Below are 22,404 nucleotides of genomic sequence, written 5' to 3' on the forward strand. Positions count from 1 at the left end.
TGCACTGCCCTTGGGGCACCTTTCAGCTTGGACATTGTGAACCTGTGGGTTTATGCTGTAAAAGGTGAGTCTCAAATTTCACGCATAAAAAAAATCTCTGGTCATGAATGGATGGAGACTGGGACCTTATTATTTGCACTTGGGGAAGTTTCCATTGCCATAACTGGGAGCCACTTTTTCAGTGTAAACAAGTGGTGGTAGGTAAATGCAAGTTGTAGATGTCAGAGAAGGGAATGCTTAGTCTTCCTGTGCAATTTCAATAAAGTCCTATTAGAATCAGGCTAAGATGCTTGATCGGTATTTCAGGTTTTTTATTTACATAATTTCTAACCGGGAATAGCAATTCATTAAGCCTTGTTCTTCATATAAATAATAACATAATTGTAGGATTACTCTAACAAACAAGGCTTTTTAAAGAAAATATATCATATTTTCTACAAGATGCACTGAACTGAAAAATTAATATTAACATATTAACCTGATAAGCCGAGCCGAGGTGGCACAGTGTTTAGAGTGCAGTACTGCAGGCCACTTCAGCTGACTGCTATCTGCACTTTGGCGGTTCAAATCTCACCGGCTCAAGGTTGACTCAGCCTTCCATCCTTCCGAGGTGGGTGAAATGAGGACCCAGACTGTGGGAGCAATATGCTGACTCTGTAAACCGCTTAGAGAGGGCTGAAAGCCCTATGATGTGGTATATAAGTCTAACTGCTATTGCTATTGCTATTGCTATAATACACCTGTAAGGTAGGTTGACTGAATAGAAATGAGCATCCCAAAGTCCATCTTGCTCACTTTCACTAGGATTTCACTATCAAATATGGGATGGGTTCCGGCCGGCTTTACTGCCAATTTGCTTGTGTGTGTGCACATGCATGCACAATTCAATTAAAATTGTCCTGCACATGTGCAAAACTCAAAAACCAGATGGCAATGGAGGCAACCGGGGAACCGGTTCAGGGGCGTGACAGGCCTAGGTCACTTCCGAACCAGGCTGAACCGGTAGGAACCCAGCACTGTATCAAATGCATTAATTTTCTATCATTGCAGTGTAATTCTTTAACATTTTGCAAACAATTAATGCAATTAAGTTCCTTCCAAATTTTGAATATATTATACAATTGTAATATGTCAATTTCATCTTTTTATAGCGGATCATCTTTATTCCAGGATTGAGAAATTGGACCAAAGAATATTGTTATCTCTTGCTTCTTGCAATTCTGAATTCTTTAATGCTCATCTAAAATGCTTTTCATCAAGCTTCAGAGCACCTTTTTTGCCAAAGTCAAATTTAACAGAGATGTTGAAAAATCTTTGCCACTTTTGAGTATAAACAAACTTGCAGTAAAAATGTGCTGGTTATTTATTTAAAGGGCTTTCAGAAGTGTCTTTGAGGGTTTGGGTTGTGTGGGAAGGGAAAGGATTAGATTACTAAAGATAATAATGCTTGAAGGACTATCTGTCTCTCATTGTATCTGCCCTATCAGTTAAGTACAATACAACATCAAAAATGATAAGAAATAAATATTATTAGAAAATTAATTTTATCCATTACCCAAAAGGGAGAACATTTCCATTCTCTAATTCTACCCTTAATTGCTGCAGCAATTTTGGAAGAGAGCTTTCAGTCTTCTATTTCACAGATGTTCTCCTCCATGTCCATTCTTCTTTCTTTCCACATAAATCTACTCTCAATATACATTTCTCTTCCACTAAATTGATGCATTATTCATGCATTAAGTCTGAAAAGATAGTGGCCTGAAATTACCTGTTTCCATTTTTAGCCATCCTTTATTTCCCTTTCTCCCAGTCGCAGCACTCATGTGATTAAACTGCCAAGGAGGCACAGAGAGTTGTAAAAGAAATATTATTTAGTTAAGATTTTTTCTGTGGCTGCCCAACTCACTCTCAGTGCCTTCTGGTGGCTTAAAAGGATAAAAGACCAATAGGTAAAGGTAAAGGTTCACCTCGCACATATGTGCTAGTCGTTCACAACTCTAGGAGGCGATGCTCATTTTCGTTTCAAAGCAGAAGAGCCAGAGCTGTCCTAAGACGTCTCCATGGTCATGCAGCTGCCATGACTAAATGCCAAAGGCACATGGAACGGTGTTACATTCCCACCAAAGGTGGTCCCTATTTTTCTACTTGAATCTTTACATGCTTTCAAAATTACTAGGTTGACAGAAACTGGGACAAGCAATGGGAGCTCACTCCGTTACGCAGCACTCAGGATTTGAACCACCAAACAGCCAATATTTCTGATCGACAAACTCAGCTACTGAGCCACCGCATCCCTTCAAAAGACCAATACAGAAGCAATAAAAAGCAATAATCTCATACACAAACACACACACACGCACACACACACAGACAGTGACAACCAACAAATAAGTTATTTGGTAGGATCCATCCAAATCTGGGGTCTTCAGGCCTGTTGGTAAAATCAATCTTCATCACCTTGAGAAGGTGGAAAAAAGTGGGGGCCAATCTTATCTCCATGGAGATGATGTTCCACAGGATGAGGGTCACCACAGAGAAGGCCCCTTTTCTTAGTCCAGCTAGATGGACCTTCCTTAGCAGAGGGGACTGATAACACTCCTTGCTCTAGTGGTTCTGGTAGATGTGACTGGGAAAGAAACTTCAAATAATATCAGAAATTCAATTATGTCCTGAAATCAGATGACCAAACACCCTGGCCAGGACATCCTGGGATCTCACCTGCACCATTCTCCTACTCCAATGACCAGAGGTTTTTCTCAATAAATGCAAGAAGAAATCAGTCTGGAAGCTATTGCTTTGGACAATGCGGATCATATAAGTGTGGGGGGGGGGGGGTATATTGACTTGGGATTCCTAAGAGTCCTGAAGAGCTAGCCTATCCAATAATGAGAACAATGCACCACAGACTGCTCTCATGCTGGTCAAATTGAGAGAGCCTCAGGCATCACAAGGCTTGATTGATATTGAGTTCTGTAGTAAATAACTATTCTCTATTAACAAATTAACACATCTCAATTTGACAATTAGAAATACCAGAACTTTAATAGCAATACCACTTAGCTTTATATACCACACCACGGTGCTTTACAGCACTCTCTGAGCAGTTTACAATATCAGCATATTGTCCCCAACAATTTGAATCCTCATTTTACCAACCTCAGAGGGACGGAAGGATGGGTCAACCTTGACTGGCCACGATCAAACTCCTGGCAGTGGGCAGAGTTAGCGTGCAGCACTGCATTCTAACCACTGCACCACTACACAGTGATTAGAATGCAGTTTAAAACTAATCTAAATGCAGATCAAAATGAATCAAAATATTTGGACAAGAAAGTAGATCCACATAAATCATGCTACAACTCATTCAGGTTTGAACATTATCAGCAGTTGCCCAGAATAAAAATATTTCTTCCAGAAAGCAATTGGTTGATTGATTTATATGTGCCATCAAGTCATTTTTGACTCGTAGCAGCCACATAGAACCTGGCCTTTCAGGTCTCCGAAACATGTGGCAGCCGAAGTCTATTAAAGCTGGTCCTGATTCTTCCCCAGTTTAGAAATCAAAAGAGAAAATTCAGAAACAGATCCCCAAATGCATTCCTGCTTGTTTGGGAAAAGCTGAGGGATGGTGTAAAAAGCCACCATCTCTGCAGAGAGAGCATTCAATTGAGGTAAGAGTTAAAACAAATGGGTAGAAAATAGAGGAAGTTAGAAGAGAAACAATTACACAATTACTTTCAGACAGTTTAATTGTTGTTTTCTCCTTTGCATTCAGTGTAAGATATCTCAGAAAGTAATATTTTTAACTTAGACCTTTGCAATTCTATTTTTTAAAAATCCTGTTCATCTTGCCAGCACATAGATTATTTTCAGTTATCTTACATTATAAAATCAATGATTCTCCATGTGATATGCAGCTACATTTACATTCAAAGTATGGTCAATTACAATGTTGCCACAAACATTGTTTACATTCCTATATTCCTTTTGTTGTCCAAAGATAAAAGTGAGAAGTTAAAGCTTGTTAACTTCACCTGGCACTTCCATAGGAAATGATATTTCCAGTACTTTTAAATTTAATGCTTACAAGCCTATAAGATAGGTTTTCCTGTTTCATGCCTTCAGTGGTTGACAGCAGGTGACACATATGTACCACTGTTAAACCACAAACCACTAACTGTTTTAAAGTCTTACTTAAGAAAAACTACAAGGAAAAACAGTTGCATTATGGAGAGTGGCAGTTGTTTAATGTGGTCACAAGTCACATTGCCATCATTGAGCAATATTGGCCAGGAAAAGAAAAACAGTTTCAGCAATTACAACACATGGATATATGGATTCCATGTCCAGCATCCTTTGATGAAGATTGCTTTAGCCTGCTCATAAACTATGGCCAAGAACACCTCACGAGACTATCCAGATTCAGGATTGTTCACTTCCCAAGAAAGATAGCAATAGCAATAGCAGTTAGACTTATATACCGCTTCATAGGGCTTTCAGCCCTTTGTAAGCCGTTTACAGAGTCAGCATATTGCCCCCAACAACAATCCGGGTCCTCATTTTACTCACCTCGGAAGGATGGAAGGATGAGTCAACCCTGAGCTGGTGAGATTTGAACAGCTGAACTGCAGAACTGCAGTCAGCTGAAGTAGCCTGCAGTGCTGCATTTAACTGCTGCGCCACCTCAGCTCTGCATGCACACACATCACTTCTACTTGGACAATGTCTTATTACAAAATATGTTTTTTTCAATTACAAAAGATTACCGATCATCTTTTAATCTTGTGTCCCTATTCTATATCTGCTATTTCTAGAGTACTTCCAAGTTCCATATTTTTTTCATAATTTATACTCGTTCCAACTTCTCCTTTACTCTTCTTCCTAAGGTCTACTAGAAGAATTCAATTCCTTATTATTTCATAATTCCATTATTCTTTCAAACAGTATAATTGCAGGTTTAGGTTAACACCATCTGTTCTGGTCCCAGTCCTGTATGCTACCAACTATTTCTTCCTTGGCTAAATTATTTCTTATTATTATTTCCTTTCAAATTCCATGCCTGGAAGAAGTTATGGGAGAACATTCATGAAAGCAGGAACTCTGTAACTCTGCACAAGGTTTTGGTGGCTCTGAAGAGAAAAAAAAGAATGATCAAGTCATCCACTAAATTAAATTAAAAGTCTAGCCGATGCCATCACTTTATCTTTGAAGTGTGGTTTTCCCACTTAAAGATCATGCTTCCTTTCTGCTGGTTACCATTAGGATAATCTGTACTGCAATACATGAGCCCAGAAAAACTCATATAGCAGACTCTAATGATGTTTCAAGTTTCAAGTTTATTAGGATTTGTATGCCGCCCACTCCCATAGGGACTCTGGGCGGCTCACAACAGACAAGAAACATTTAAAATTTAAAAATAGAATAACAATAAAATACAGTATTAAAATTCACATCGCCCATTCCATCTAAACGGGGCTGGATATCAATCAACAGCTCCAGGCCTGCCAGAACAGCCAGGTCTTGTTTCCCATCATACCCAAAGATGACTGGGAGTGTGTGTAGGGGGTCAGGCTGTGTTTTAAAAAAAGCTCTTCTCCAATCGTGATGCAGTAAGTCCAGATTCTCCTCGGGCATCTTTTCAACCCAACTCCAGTACATGCCACAATTACAAGAAAATCTTCAGCAGTGAGTCCATCATTTTCCCTCTGAGATGGGAGATCCATCATTTAATAGCTTCCGCGAAAATACTATTAGTGCTCTCTCCAGAGTGCATGACTTACAGCATGCAGGTGATGGAAGTTATATTTCTCCAACTGTTGTGATCAGGAACGTGGTGGATCAGAGGCTAAGATGCTGAGCTTGTCAATCAGAAAGGTCGGCAGTTTAGTGGTTCGAATCCCTAGTGCCGCGTAACAGAGAGAGCTCCCATTACTTGTCCCAGCTTCTGGCAACCTAGCAGTTTGAAAGCATGTAAAAATGCAAGCAAAAAAAATAGGAACCACCCTTGGTGGGAAGGTAACAGCGTTCCGTGCACCTTTGGCATTTAGTCATGCCAGCCACATGACCACAGAGACATCTTCGGACAGCGCTGGCTTTTCGGCTTTGAAACAATGAGCACCACACCCTAGAGTTGGGAACGGTACTTTCTGGTACACTCTAGCTTTTGGTTATCAAGCAAATGCCTTCAAAATATATTTGTAATATATATGTCAACATTTCTCTTGCAGCTTCACCCATTAAAATAATATATATTGTGTAACCATTTTCTAAAGAAGAAATTGGCATGTACTTTGAATTCTACCCTGTCTACTTTAACATAATCAGCTCACCATTCTTCCTCCTAACAAAAGCCAGAGAACTATACAGTCTTCCTGTGAAAGAAAAAGACAGAATATATTAAAGAAATTAAACTTTATCATAGAATACAAAGACAGTTTATTTTTCTAGCAATAGGTGACCTAGCTTGGAAGAAAGTCCACTGCCCAATGATGGTTTCCAAATAAGTGATACAGATCAGCAGTGTAAAGATCATATTACAGATATCACCCAATGATCAGATGTCAATATGTACCCAAAGAAAAAACAAAAGGCTTCAAAGAGAACTGCAGGTAAAGACACTTTGCAATGAGTATTTAGAGTTCTTTTCTTCGAGTTCCAAGACAGAAATAGCTGAGGGTTTTTCTTAATTGTTAGATTATTCATATCACAGGAAAAACTTCTCTCTGTTCTTTCAGCTATGTCTTGCTATCAAAGCTGTTATGTGAATAGATTTAAGGGAAGGGAGAGGGAGAAGGAGAAGGAGAAGGAGAGAAGAGAAGAGAAGAGAAGAAAAGAAAAGAAAAGAGAAGAGAAGAGAAGAGAAGAGAAGAGAAGAGAAGAGAAAAATAAGGGAAATTGTTAAGTAATCGAAATCAGGAATGAACTATTGGTAACGGTGTGCCACATCCATCCTCAATTACATTTTCTCTCTCATGTTCCTTAAGCAACAAAAGAAAAACCGGCCTCCTGTTTCCCAATTATATGCATACTTGCTAGAGAAGAGTTGCTTATGCAATGAATGCAGATTACACAATGGGTACAATGAAAGAATATACAATATGAGGGAAGAAGAAATAAATGGAAAAACAAAGAATGAAGGAAATTGGCTGAATGAAATAAATTATGAAAAAGAGGTTAAGTAAACAGATATAGAAAGTGCAGAAAAGGATTCTGGGGTGAGTGAACAGTATTCTCTTACCTGCAGCAATGTGGAAAAGAAGAATGACCAGGGGGGGGGAGAAACAACCCCATTGTTGAGGGGGGATGTTTTTGAACTCTTACAGTTTCTGGAAGAAAACCACACTAAAGATCTAGATCCGAATCTCAGAAGATGTTCTTCTGCTTATAGAAATGTCAAGACAATATGTACCGGCATGTGGTTCCTAGAACTATGCATGAAAGTTTTGTAGGATATGTTTTTAAAATGAAATAGCATAAACCATCTGACAATTTCATATTGAAATAGAAATTATCTGTTACAGAATAATGTAAACCAGAGCTAAGCAGGTGTGGGATTGAAAAATGTTAGTAACCAATTCTCTACCAGGTTGTTGGGTGGGCATAGCCATGGGGGTGTGGCCTAGTCAGCTTCCTGCACCACGGCGGAGGAAGGTGATTTCACCCTCTGCAGGCTCCGGAAGCTTTTCTCAAGTCTCCAGGAGGGCGAAAACAGCCTCCCCCAGGCTTTGGATGCACTCTGGAGGCCAGAAATGCCCCAGTTTCTGGACTTCTGGTATTTCTGGTAGGCCTTTTTTTCGCTCTCCCAGAGCCTCCACATGGGCCCTGCACTTATCTGGCATGATGAACTGGTTGTGTGGAGACTCCTGGGAGGGGCAGGGCAGGGTGGGTGGGGTCAGCCAGTTCTTGTAACTACTGGTTCTTCGAAATGGATTAAAATTAACATCTGGTTCACCCAAACTGGTATGAACCAGCTGAATCTCACCCCTGGAGCTAAGTAATCAATGAGGTTCAAGGTTCGAAGTTCAAGGTTCATTTTATTTATATGCCGCCCTATTCCGAGCGGGACTCAGGGCGGCGCACAAACCCAAGGAGGGGAAGGGAAACACAGAACTACAACAAAAAGTGCAGGGCATTTAAAACAACCAACAGCCACACGATTCGAGAGGGGAAGGGAACTCATCGACCCCAGGCCTGCCGACACAGCCAGGTTTTAACAGCTTTTCAGAAGGCCTGAAGAGAGGTGAGGGTCCGAATATCTGCTGGGAGCTCGTTCCAAAGGGCCAGAGCCGCCACAGAGAAAGCCCACCCCCGGGTAGTGGCCAGATGACATTGGCTAGTAGACGGAACCCGGAGGAGGCCTAATCTGTGTGATCTAATGGGTCTTTGGGAGGTAATTGGCAGCAAGCGGTCTCTCAAGTACCCAGGTCCAATACCATGAAGGGCTTTATAAGTGACGACTAGCACCTTGAAGCGTATCCGGAGACCAATCGGTAACCAGTGCAGCTCGCGGAGGATAGGCGTAACATGGGTGTACCGAGGTGCACCCACAATCGCTCGCGCGGCTGCATTGGCCTACAGGATCTCCCTGAGTTCTACAGTTTTGTGATATTGTGACCCCAGCTATATGTTTAACAGCATATTTTTATAATGCTTACTGTTTCAAAAAAAGAAAAATGCCTCAAATTAGCCATTACGGGGCGAGGGGTTGTTTTTTTTTAGAACTTAGAGGAAATTGTTTTTGTTTTTCTTAAATGCGTTTTGCCCCACCTCCCTCAGCATTTGATTCTAAAGTCTATCTGATCATATTGTTAGGACAGATATTTTTGAATGCTGCTTGGTGGTCCCTTTCTACATGCTAGAGATATAATAAATGCGAAGGAAATTCACTGTTTGCGCAATGGACACGTCCATTGTTAGTCCTTTATTAGTTTGATGTTAATACTAGGGTGAACAAAGTTCTTGGGTAAATATGATTATAAATTATTAATAGAGTGCTAAATGTTGAAAATATTGAACATATTTTATCACTAGATTTAAAAAAAAATAAGAAGATTTTGTCACATACTAAGTACCTTAATAAAGAGGAACTTCCTTCTTGCCTTCAGGAAGATCAACATTTTTCTTTACAAGGAAGCTCAGAGTGCAACAGCCATCCACTGCATTCTTACAGTATCTACTCAGACATCATTCCCATTGAATACAAATACTTGTTTTAACGCAAATGTCTGTGGTTGCTTAGGCAGTTATAAGACATAAGACTCAGAGAACACTGTGGGTTTAAGGCAACTCTATATAGGTTTTCATGTTCAAAGAAGAGACTCTGGATACAGAGGTGGCTCTGCAGTCCCAGTCTAATCCAGTCATCTAGCATAAGCCAGGCACTGGAATTCCATTGTTGTATTATATGTAGGTGTTATTCTGTGATGATGTTTATGGTTTTCTATTAGTCTTCAGCAACACTTAATCTAAACTTCGCTCTGCAGTTTCCCACCCTCCTGGAGACGATCTCTTCAGTCAACACTACCACCATCAATTTTTTCCTTAGAAATCTTTCCTAGCGTACAATCATTTGGCAGTATAGATTGAAATATGCATGTGTATGTAGATACTAGGAAGAAATGAGAAACATCCCTCAGCTGTAATCTCTTTTCACGGAAAAGCTTTTTAATTTAAATCCAGAAAATAATTATTAGTATCATGAGATGGGCAACATCACAAGAAATGAGGTTTTAGTAATTGCTAAGATTTTAATATACTAGTTTCCTATTTATATTGTATATAGTTTGACAGTCAATAAACTCCTAAGAGGTCCATCGAAGGTATTCCTTAACTTTTCTACTGTTTATATTTTTTATTATTTTTATTTCTTTTTGGTATTATTCAAGTTTAAACTTCTGTCATAAATTCAGGAGGCAACCTTCATCCTTATACAACATTCAATCAATACTTTGTCACTTTCCTCCTCTTGCCTTTCTCCTTCAAATGCTTATATACTGTATATGTTCTCAGAATAGCCTCTCAAAATGTTTTGTGAACCATCTCATATACAGGAATAATAATATAAGAAGAGACACAAATGTATTTATTTATTATATTTTAGTGGATGAATCACCCCTTTAAATTCATTTAAATCAGATGCTGGACTTCCATAGTTTGCAGATTCTTACAGATCAGAAGATTGAGTGGAGTTTGAAATAATTAAAGTAATAAAGATATGATACAAACTGGGGGGAATTTGCCAGGCAAACTAAGCAACTTAGAAGTCAGCAGGGAGGCGGGGCCTCACCAGTCTCCTCAGGGAAAGGAAAGAATTTTAAATATTTTTTTTAAATAATTAAAGCCAGGGTAGTTGCTACCAGATTTCAAGTCACAGTGGCTTGGTGTCTGCTCTCAGTATTAACTAGGAGGAGGCCAGAGAACTCGGGGCCTCCTTTGCATAAGGAATTTTTCGCCTTTTAAAAGTTAAGAAAGAGTTAAAAAGCAAAAAATTCCATATGCAAAGAAGGCACTTATTCTCCCGCCTCCTGATCAGGGAGCAGCGAATCATGCCTTATGAGCACGCTTATGTTGAGCACGCTTACGTTGGGTGGACAAGAGGAGAGTTGAGAGAGTTTCCACAGCTGGAAAAGGTATGTGGATCGGACGGAGGGAGAGGGGGGTTCAAATTTTTTGTAATTAAATATGTAATTTTTTATTGTGGAGTGTATGTGTGTGTGTGTGTGTTTCTTTTTTCACAGCAGTCCGGTGGGGTCGGAGGAGGCGGGGGGCAAGGCGACGGAGCGCGGAGGCGGCAGGGACGTTCTCACCGCTGTGTCCCAACAGGCCAGGCATCTCGCGTTTATGTCCACCATAAACACGAGACGCCTGGCCTGTTGGACACAGTGGTGGCGGGGGGGAGGAATGGGCTGGGTGGGTGGGGAGGAGGAGCGGGGAGGAGGAGGAGGAGCGGTGAGTCAAGGCAGGGAGCAGGTCAGGCAGGGGGTGGGTGGGCTGGCTGGCTGGCTGCAGGCTGTGGCAGCAGGATTGTTTGTCGGAGGAGGCGGGGAACAAGGCGGTGGAGTGCGACAGTGGCGAGAAGCATCTCAGATGGAGCCAGGATACCCGGAAGGCAAGCTGGCACTTAAAGGCATGCTGAAGTGCCGGCTTGCCTTCCGGGTGTCCCGGCTCCATCTGAGATGCTTCTTGCCGCTGTCGCGCTCCACCGCCTTGCCCCCCCCCCGCCTCCTCCAACAATCCTGCTGCCCTGGCCTGCAGCCAGTCCAGCACCAAGCGGGGAGGACGAGGAGGAGGAGAAGAGCAGTGAGTACAGGCAGGAAGCAGGTCGGGCAGGGGGGGTGGGCTGGCTGGCTGCAGGCCGGGGCAGCAGGATTGTTCATTGGAGGAGGCGGGGGGCAAGGCGGTAGAGCGCGATGGTGGCGATAAGCAACACCCCCACCGCTGTGTCCGACAGGCATCTCGCGTTTATGTCCGCCATAAACACGAGAGGCCTGTCGGACACAGCGGCGGGGACGTTGCTTCTCGCTGCTACTGCGGTCTTGCCTCACCAACGGTAACCCTCACCGCACATCACTGGAAGTCAGTAACAAAACTCCATGTCTGTAACAAATAATTGAAATGAGAGGAACTTCAACTTGTATCATATGTAATACATTTGGCTGATGGTACTCTGATATTCTTCCTATTGGTGGGGAAAGCGGGAAGGAATTGTCTCACCTCACCAGTCAGAAAAAAAAATGTTGGCTATTGGGAGAGTTGCTCCAGTAAAGCACACACAGAGAGAGAACACAAGCTGTGTCCCTCCTGTTTCATCCTGCAGCCCTCAGGCACGCCCACTGCACATCCACCGCTCTTCTGGCTGATCTGGTTCTCTTAGCTTGAAGACATGGCAGATATAGGGGGAAAGTCTCGTTTGAAAGGTCCAGATTCTCCCACAACCTGAAGCAGAAGAGCCCTTCAAGGTAGTACCCAAGAAATGGGGGAGAGAGGAAGGGAAGATTCATCTTTTACTGGCAAGAGGTACATAACTTAATGGTTGTGAAGGTGGTCAAGATTAATCCCATAGCAAGAATGCAATGACTCGTTGACTATTTAATAAGGAAAACACCAGGTTACATAAAGACAAATTGGAGTGGAGATGGGATGAAGATCATCTCCTCAGCACATAGACAGAGGAAGGTTTGTGGATGCTCATTACTTTATAGGAACACATTAATCAGACTCAAATCAGCATTTGCAATAGACGCTTTCAAAATACAATTCAAAATATTTGATCCAAATTCATTAAATTGTTTAATTACACTGTTGTTTCACTTCTTAATGTTACATAAATGTTTACAGCATTTTCCATTAATGCTATAATTGGCTGAATATTGCAAAGTTCTTGTTAGACAGCATGGCAATAAACTCCCAGGGCTTCACAGGACCTTGTCATTGGTGGTTTCACTACAGAAAAGAAACAGAAGATTTTATTATTGATGTGACATTGTCCTGTTCAAAACAATGGATAGAGGTATAGACAAGGGGAGGGAGCACAATTTCAGATTTTATGGTGAATCTAATCAGTTAATTTCTTATTGTTTCTATTGTCCATTTGCTAAAATGTAACCATCTATGCCTGTTCACATTGAGGTTCAGTTTGAATTTGTCTTGATCAAGAAAAAAAAATGAACTAGAGCAGCATCCAGTACCCAGCAACAGTTATCTACATATTTCAGTGAAGCCTACAGGCAAAACATATTTGTAAGAAATTTGGAAATTGAGGAAATGGACCTTTAGCTCAAAGCATTTATAATGTGGACCCCCAGCTATGCAATTATCCTTTAGTTAACAAACCTATTCTACCAGGACTCATTCACCTCCAATTTGTTTTCACAAACTGCACATCAGAAGCACTTTCAGGAGCTTGGTACTTTCAACTGAGTGAAGGTGAAATGTGAGTTGGTAAAAGTGTTGAAAAAGCTCAAAATGGTGTCGTTTAATAATTGTTGACAAGAAAGTCGGAAGTCATTCTATTTTCATAACTTTTTTCTTTCGATTTTTTCTTGCACTTCCTTTTTTTCTTCTCTTCTTTTTCTCTGGATTTGTCTTTTGCTTTATGTAAGGTCGTCAATAAATATAAATTAAAAATGGAACCTCTGAAAAGCTTATCATAGTTCAGGTAAGCATATATGAAGCTTGATAATAAAGAAGTCATATTCCGTTCTCTTAAATCATTAATGGAGCTTCTCAATTAGGCTTCCCAGATATGAGCTATAAAACTCCAGGTGACAAATAGCTGATAGAAAATAGAGAAAATGTTTACGATCTTGGAAGCAACTATTGCTTATGCAGAGTTTTGCAGCAGAAAAATGCTATGCCCACATATTTCTCATCTCCCAACTAAGAAAGAAATAGATCTCACCCATGAACGCTTGCAGCATTTGGCATTAATGCCACAGTTGTATGGGAGACTTCCATATACACATTCTTTCTGGAGGCCAATCTGGCAGAAGCCACCATTCTCCTTACAGGCTTCAGGTTGCCCTACATTTATGAAAAAAATATTATTTGAATGAGCAGTTGTCATCAAAACACAATCATTATAGATTTTCTTCATGTACTCCTCTTGTCTGTCCCATGGATGCTACTACAATATTCCCAATCTTGCATGTGGGAACTAGTGAAACCCAGAAAAGAATGGCTTGTCAAAGGATATTGAGGGATAGCAATAAAATCTCATCTTCATCCACTTAAGTACTTCATCCATGTGGTGATACTGATAGACTGTACCTGCCCCGAAAATCAGGTGGCAGGGTATTATTACAAGTGAAGCAAACAGTTGAAGAAGAAAAACATGCACTGGCTGATTATTTAAAAGAAAGTCAAGAACATCTATTAATCGAAGTAAAGAACAAAAATCTACTGAAGGCCCAACAGACAAAACAAGAATACAGAAAAGATGTGATAAAATCAAGAATGGAGAGTTGGCAGAACAAAGCACTGCATGGCCAATTTCTGGAAAAAATAAAAGATAAAGTGGACAGTGAACAAACTTGGCACAAACCAGCAGTGGTAATTCCAGTGGTAATTGGCACACTGGGTGCTATTCCAAAAGCACTGGAATTACATTTAAAACAGTTAAAAATTGATAAAATCACCATCAGTCAAATGCAAAAAGCTGCACTGCTTGGATCTGCATGCATATTACGAAAATACGTTACAACGTCCTAGGCCCCTGGGTGGGGCCCGACTAGTAACCAATGCCAAATCTGGTGAAACAACTGGCTGCTGTGATACAAATCTGTTGTTGTGATAATAACAACAACAACAACAACAACCTTACTTGGAACAGCTTATATCCCCAAACTTTACCTTGTTACCTGTTCAGCTACCAACTAGCCCCAAAGGTTGTGAATCTCACCAAAGATTAATCAAATTTAATAATAGTCTTTATTTTCATTGTACATTGTGTATACAACGAAATTGGTTTAGCCTCAGCTGGTGCAATCAATAACAAAAATACAAGACAACATAAATAGTATAGAGAATAATACAAGTAATTGGGGAAAACTAATCATATGTTTCCATACGTAAATGGAGTGATTGTGATTGTGTTCAGGAGTCTGACAATCCATGAATAGAAGGTGTTTTTAAACCTGTTTGTCCACCTGACTATACTTCAGAGTCTTCTGCCTGATGGTGAAAGTGAAAAGAGACACTGGCCAGGGTATGAATCATCCTTACATATCTTCCCTGCTCTGTTGAAACAGCAAAACCTGGCAATGCAATTCAGTGGTGTTAGGGGGCAACCACTGGTTGCCAGTTGGAATGCTGAAAGTCTAGCATTGTTTTATCTATTTCTTTCTAAAGATGTCCAAAAAGAACTTCTGTCTGATTTCATTGGTTTTGAGGCATTGCAGAGGGGTTGGGTCAGGTGGTCTCTGAAGTCATCTCAAATCAACAGCTTGATGAATTAATAGCAGAGAATGCCAGGCCCTGAGTCCTTTTATGATGTGACTTGAAGAGATTTTAGGGATTCAAGAAGTACTCAATCACTAGCTCCTCAAAGCACCCTTTCTCCCACTTGACAGCGGCAGCTTTATGTTTGTGAATCACTGACCAAAGTTATCTTTTTATCTCTCCCCAGTCTAAATCCATCACGGGGCTGCCATGCTAAAGTTTCACGCAAATTTGATGGAGGGTATATAAACTATATGTGGTCCTATTTAGCAATTAAAATTGGGACCAGAAATTTGGTCATTAAGTCAAGCAGACCTGAGAAGGTCATGAATGTGATGATTGATTACAAAGGTATTTTTCCATTATCTTAAAAATGGTTGCTAAATGGGATAGAATAACATATTTGAAATTCTATGTATACATGTATAATAAGAGGGGTTGAATTCACAGGAGTCTTGCTTCACTGGGAAAAAAAGGTTCTTGTGCTGAGTTTAGTCCAGTGAGAAATTGTAGGATCTTCCTGCTTTTATCAGAATTCTTACCACAAGCTCCGTCCTGTGAGGGAACATGCAACATTGCAATGTACATAGAAAAGGAAGCAATTAAAATAAGCATCATGCAAAGTAACTAATGAAGTTCACAGATAGCCAGTCCTCAACCTACAGGTTTGGAGATATCAATGGTCTTGTGACTTTGTAGAACTACAGAGACAAAGGTATGTCATAAGGGTGACCATAAGTAGAACAGAAAATTTTGTTACCACATTGTTTGGAGACTCCACTTCTTGGGACAAATGGAATACTGACCCTGACATTTCTGAAAACACTTGAAAAACTTGGGGATAATGTCATATTTCCTGCTGGAAATGTGTAAGATTGGCTGCTAAGCAATGGAAAAGAAGCCAATAGCAATTGCAGCAGTAGGAAAATCTAACGAATAAACAGCAATTTTTCTTCAGATACTGAAAATGAAGGGGAACTCCAAGCAGAAACTGCACCAACTGCCCAGCCCTAATGCTGGGGACTTAAGGATACTGATAAAGGGCGGCATGAAAGAGAACAGGAAGGGAAGAGAAAGAGGAAGAGAGAAGGGGCAAGGGAGATGTGTCAATGTTCCTAGGAAGAATTAGGCAACTCTCTTTAGACCCAGGTCTTGTTGTGAACCTATAACAAGAAAAATCAGCTGCCCTGGACCAACATGCAGTTTGTTTTATACAACACACTTCACAATAAGCCCAGGAAAACAAACACCTTTGGGGGATAGGAGAGCTTGGTGGCATGGACAACTCCCATAAAAGAGAGATAGGCTTTTGGTCACATGGTTGTTCTTACTATTTTGAGTTTATCTGGGAATGGTCCCCTCCCACCACCACTATCCATCCGCTTAAAAAGGAATAATGGTTGTATTCACTTAACATCCTGCAACTAAATAAATAAGGTTAGCAGATAGATCACTGAGAGCCAGTTTGGTGTGGTGATTAAGATATCATGCAAGAAAGTGAGTGACGCTGAGTTCTAGTCCTGGCTTAGGCAGAAAGCCATCTGGCTGACTTTGGGCCAATCACTTTGTCTCAGCCCTAGGAAAGAGGCAATAACCAAACACTTCCAAATTCTTGCCAAGAAAACTCCATGGACTTGTTCACACAGTCATCAGAAATCAACATTAACTCAAAGACACCATAAAGAATTAAGGTCAACTTTATACAAGACATTATGCAAGACAATCAACTATATACCATTTTACCATGGTGGGATGTGTTGCACAAGTCCAATTCCACATGATAAATGTACTATTATGTTAATTCCTTCGTCACCTGGACCCTAGTAACTGGGAATGTCTATTAGCAGAACAATTATGAAGAAGGACAGCTGGTCTGATTAAACCACTTCTCTAAATTCCAGGGCTGTCCATTTGTCCTTCAAATTCATCTCTGAATCTTATGAAATGAGCTGTTTATGATTCAAATCATGGATTTCCTTGAAAAAGTGGGAATGGTTTTTTTAAAAAAAACAATTTCTATCAGACTTTCTTTTTCTCCCCTTCTGCTTCTATTCTCCCAGGTTTACTCGGCCCCTTCTTACCCTTCTTACCTGAAGAAACATAGAAGAGAAGCAGCAAAGCAAAGGTGATGAAAAGAAACCTCATGACTGAAGTTGCCTCTGAAATCTCTCCAGCTAGTTCCAAGAAGCAGAACTGAAGAAGAGTTAGGGAGAGTCAACAAAAAACACACCAGGTCTGTCTATTTATAACAAGTTATGGTGTCATAAGAATGTGGAAATGTAGTATAGATCATTGAGGTGGCAAACATTGCAAACATGTATTTCCTGTTACACTCCTTTAGAACTCTTCCTCCCCTCCCTTATCAAACCTCAAGGCTCCCCGTTGTGTTCACTGGATACTTCTTGTCCTAGGTGACGTTTGTAGTTTTGCTCAATTGCCAATTGCAGTACTTCCTGCTGTTAACAGGGCTGATGAGCAGCTCAGAGGTGCAAAAGTGTCAGGAATATTGGAGGGCAGTATGTGGCCCACAGAGAAAAGGAAATATTGCATCTTCATCATCATGAAATTGGCTAGTGAAACAATAGGAAAAGGACTAAGGTTTGAAAAGTCAAGAAGATTCGAGACGAGGGAAAAAACTGGATCTACTGGGCCCAAGAGGAAGCCCCCAAGCAGCCATGCTGAGATGACTAAGAAAGCCTCTACAGCTTGACAGGACCTTTGTTCTTATAAAGGCAAATTCAGCAGAGAATGAGTTTGTTGAAATTCTCACAGTTCCTTTCACATGTATTGCATCTTAAGGAGACTGCTAAATGTGTTCTGGAGGAAGGGGGGAAGAACTATTAGCTTCTGAGCAAGCCATCTCTCGAGGCTTAGAGTTCAGTAGTGTATCATTGATTTAATTCTAGCATGTTTATCATACAATGTTCGTATACATATGGCTGATGTTTCTTTGTGAATTATGAAGCCCTCTCATGTGGCCACAGCCTGGTCTTCTTATTGTTGAGAACACAAGGGTCAAAATGATATTTTGGGATACCTCATTTCACAACAGGCTTGTTTTGAATGGAGTACAAAAAGGGCTGGAGAGCTTCTGATAGGGAGAGTTTATGGAAATCATCTTCTTGAACTCAGGATGGCTTTTGCATTAGAAACTCAGATACTATATATACTGTATGCATTCATAGGAACAATTTAACCTCTGGTGGCACAACTGGAATGTAATTTAAGCCCTAACTTAAAATCAAATTAAAGTGCAACACATCAAAGAAACCTATCAGCATAAACTCTGTTGCAATTGGCATTCCTGAGTTGTGAGGAAAAAATCAAGATGACACCCATGATCTAAAACCTACTTCTTTTTTGCATTACAGTCCTAGGAAGTCATGTCCAAAGAGTAGAGATGAAAAGAGGGAAGGATCCATCCTAATTTGAGCAGTAGGTCCTGCGTTTATCCCATACTTCTATATCAACTGACCATGACATCTGTGAAACTGGTAAAGATTATACCCAGAGCTATAGTAGGTCTTCTTGCCTATTGAATGGGGAAACCATCAAACTAGGTAAGGAAAGATAGTTTCCTTAGTTAACTAGCTAACAAACTAGCTAGTTAGTTTAAGCTTCTTCATGCGTAAGTTGGAGATGAGATGAAGGCATTCTCATGAACTCATAAACATATGAAAGCTTATGGGTGCAATCGCTCATCATTTCATAAGAATAGCAATGTGGCCAAAAGGTCTCTCAGAATTCCAAACCCAGAAATCAAATTCAGATCAACATTTGCAGCAGGCGCTTTTAAAAGGCAATACAAAATTCAAATATTTGATCCAAATTTATTAAATTGTTTAATTACAATGTTGTTTCACTGCTTGCTGTTATGTTACAGTTTGCAACATCTTCCAATAATATCACAATTGCTGAATATTTCACACTAGATAGGCAAGGTTCTTGTTAGGAAACAACCTCTCAGGGTTTCACAAGTTCTTGTCATTGATGGTTTCACTGCAGAAAAGAAATAGAAGATTTAATTACTGATGTGACTTTGTCTTGTCCAACATAATGGATAGAGGTATAGACAGGTAGGGGGGCAAGCACAATTTAAGATTTGATGGTGAATCTAGTTAGTTAATTCTTATTTTTTCTATTGTTCAGTTCCTTCACTTTTACAGTGTGGACCCCAACTATGCCATTACTCTTCAGTTAACAAGTCATTCTAGTTAACAAGCATAGTCTAAACTAAACCTCATTCACCTCCAATTTGTTTTCACAGATCAGAAGCACTTTCAGCTGAATGAAGGTGAAATGTGAGCTGGAAAAAAAATCACTGATACACTAATTTAGTCACTTTGAATGAAATAAGATGTGTTTGGTAAGATCTGTTTTTAATGAACCCCTGTTGGTTTCTGATTATAGTTGTATTTCCTTCTAAGTGTTCACAGATTTAAGATACCTTTATTGTCATTTTATTCTATAGGCATTCTGTCATACATTAAAAGTGAAAATCTGTTGCCTGTTTTCAAAAGTGTACAGATACATAATACACATATAGAACAGGGGTGAAATGCTACCGGTTCAGGCTGGTTCACCCAAACTAGTAGTAAAAAATGCTACTGGTTCAGGCCAACCGGTAGTTGTGATGATCAGCTATGTGACAATTGGCTGTGTCATGCGATTTATATTCAAACCAATATTTTAAAAATGATTTTAAAAGTAAAAAAAAGTTATGTCAATCAGCTGTGCCACACAATTTATATAGTGAATCTAAATCACACAACACAGCTGTTCCCCCTCCCTCACTCTTCTACTTACCTTTGCAGACTCAAAAAAGTCTTTTAGCAATTGCAGTGTGTGTGTATGCGAAGCACGAATGCACGCCAGTAGCAGACTTTAAAGAATTTCACATGCTATATACATACACATGTATATACTTACACCCTAAGATATAAATACATATAAATTTTAATCACTATCCATCCTGAATGTGTAGCAGACAGTGGAAGCCTGAGATTTCATAAGGTTGATACTGTATGGAAAAAAAACTGTGTCTGAATCTGGATGTTCTGCTTCGGATACCAGAAGGCAACAAGGAAAACAAGTCGTGAATGTGTAGCATCGCAGACAATCCTGAGGACCCTGTTCAAGCATCACTTATATGCTATGTTCTGGATAGAAGGGAGTGGCATGCCAATAACCTTTTCTGCCGTCCTCACCACTCTTTGCACCCCCTTGCAGTCTGAAGCAGTAATGCTTCCAAAGCAGACAGTAATGCAATATGACAGTATGTTCTCGATCATCCCAAATAGATTTGTTATTTATTCATTCTTAAATTCTCAATTTGATCTGATTCCCAAGGTTGGAAGGAAAGAAGGCAGCTATATGATCTTGATGACTTCCTCAGAGGAAATTCATAGCTGCTCAATTTACTACTTGATAAGCCTAGAGAAAATTACTCAAATCTTAATGCTCTTTGTCATGTGGTATACTACCTATTGATAGTGTCTGATTCTTGAGGATCATCAGTAAGTGTTAAAGCTGTGGCTTCAGTGCTTCCTGATACAATGCAATTGTAAGAATAAATAAGCAAAAATTAAGGGAAAGGGGGAAGATTTTATGGGAACAGCTCACATGAAGCTTATATAACCATAACAATAGATTTATGCAGGTGTTTATAGAAAAACTGGCTTGATAAATATGGAATGGTACTAATCCTCACTTCTAATGTGTGCTTTAATGTTAAGTCGGTCCAAAATGGTTATTCCAAAATATTGAAAGATTAATGAATGAAAAGCCTTTACTCTACTGCTATCTGCCTCATTTCATTTGCCACCATATTAGGGTCACCTGAAAAAGTTTTCATGGTTTGGGTAAGGACATATTTAATAAGAAAATGGACACGTTTAAAGAAAACAAGTCAGATTCCTTTTTCTTATACTGCAGATGGGGCTTCTCAACTGAGTTTACCAGATCTGAGTTCTAAAGATCCAGATGACGAATAAGTGAAAGAAAATTGTGAAAACTCTTACTGTCTTGCAAACATCTAATGCTTATGTAGAGTTTTGCAGCAGAGAGATGCTATGCCCATATATTTCTTATCTCATAACTAAGAAAGAAATGGATCTCACCGGTCCACGCTTGCAGCAGATGGCATTAATACCACAGTTGTATGGGAGACTTCCATACTCGCATTCCTTGAAAAGACCAGTCTGACAGAAACCACCATCACTCTTACAATTCATTATTTTTCCTGTATTTATGAAAAATTATTTGAGTGAGCAGTTGTCATCAAAACACAATGATATATTTCACCTTCAATAAATCAGTGAAAGAAGAGAAAAAAGTTCATTTTATTGACTTCATTTAGCCAGCATACTTCATAGCTGTTTAGCTCTTGCAAATGACGCTTATCTAAAGCTGTCCATCTGTTCTTTGGAGTTGCATCTAAATGCTATGAAGTCAGCCGCATATTTTTCAAATTGTGAATTACCCTCAAAAGTGGGAATAATTTTTTAAAAATGCATTTCTTTCATGCTTTCTCCTTTTCCCATTCTGCTTTTATTTCCCCACCTCCCCCCATGTTTACCCAACCCCTTCTTACCTGAAGCTACATAGAAAAGAAGCAGCAAAGCAAAGGTGAGCAAAAAAAACCTCATGATTGAAGTTGCCTCTGAAATCTCTCCAACTAGTTCAAAGAAGCAGAACTGAAGAGAGTTAGGAGGACTCCACAAAAAGCCCAGCTTTATAACAAGTTATGATGTCATGAGAATGTGGACATGAAGGATGGATCCCTGATATGGCATTATTGATATGGCAAACATTGCAAACATTTTACTTCCTCTTATTCTCCTCTTAAAATGCCACTTCTTTTTTATCCTTTTTATCAAAACCTGCTGCACCCCATTCTTTTCACTATTTCCTGTAACATGTGCAAGCCTATGGGTCGCATCACATGCATATTGATGAATCTTCAAATGTCACTTGAAACTTTGCTAAGGAGAATTAAGTAGCCACAACCTTTGCTGTAATGAAATGCCAAACAATTCACTCAGTTGACAGGTGTGATTATAATTATACAGGGATGGAGCTAATATTAGCATTAAAATTTGTGCAATGTTTGTTGATTTGATAAGTGTGTTTGAAGTAATAACAAATATGGAACCTTGTATAATACCTATCTGTCTTTTGATTGCTAAATATGCAAACTCATTTATGCAATCATCTATATTTTGGCAAGAGGACAAATTGTAGAAAACTCCTGGGAAACTATAGAAAATTATATATTTGTGTTTCCTGGAAATTTTCCAAGCTCTTTCCTAATAGTCCCAGAGTGTATTTGCTTTTTTATAGTTGGGTTCTCAAATAAATATTAGTGTGTTAAATTTATGGGGTGGAAACACATTAATCCCACTGCAGATATAATCTGTCTTCTTTTTTTTTTTTAAGGTTTAGTGTTGCACTCCACACATCTGAGAC

At 39.7% G+C, this 22,404-nt stretch overlaps 2 long non-coding RNA genes across 2 annotated transcripts; both read right to left on the reverse strand.

Moving 5' to 3' along the window:
• Positions 1 to 12,245: 12,245 nt before the first annotated feature.
• Positions 12,246 to 17,153, reverse strand: LOC116507124. The gene is made up of 3 exons (XR_004255159.1): positions 17,028 to 17,153; positions 13,400 to 13,521; positions 12,246 to 12,441 (listed from the first exon to the last, which is right to left on the reverse strand). It is a non-coding gene; the product is annotated as an uncharacterized LOC116507124 (long non-coding RNA).
• Positions 17,154 to 18,805: 1,652 nt separating this feature from the next.
• Positions 18,806 to 21,623, reverse strand: LOC116507340. Its single transcript, XR_004255183.1, has 3 exons — positions 21,530 to 21,623; positions 21,057 to 21,178; positions 18,806 to 18,936 (listed from the first exon to the last, which is right to left on the reverse strand). It is a non-coding gene; the product is annotated as an uncharacterized LOC116507340 (long non-coding RNA).
• Between the last annotated feature and the right edge of the window lie 781 nt (positions 21,624 to 22,404).

Source organism: Thamnophis elegans, chromosome 4 (genome assembly GCF_009769535.1).
Source record: "Thamnophis elegans isolate rThaEle1 chromosome 4, rThaEle1.pri, whole genome shotgun sequence".
NCBI lineage: Eukaryota > Metazoa > Chordata > Lepidosauria > Squamata > Colubridae > Thamnophis > Thamnophis elegans.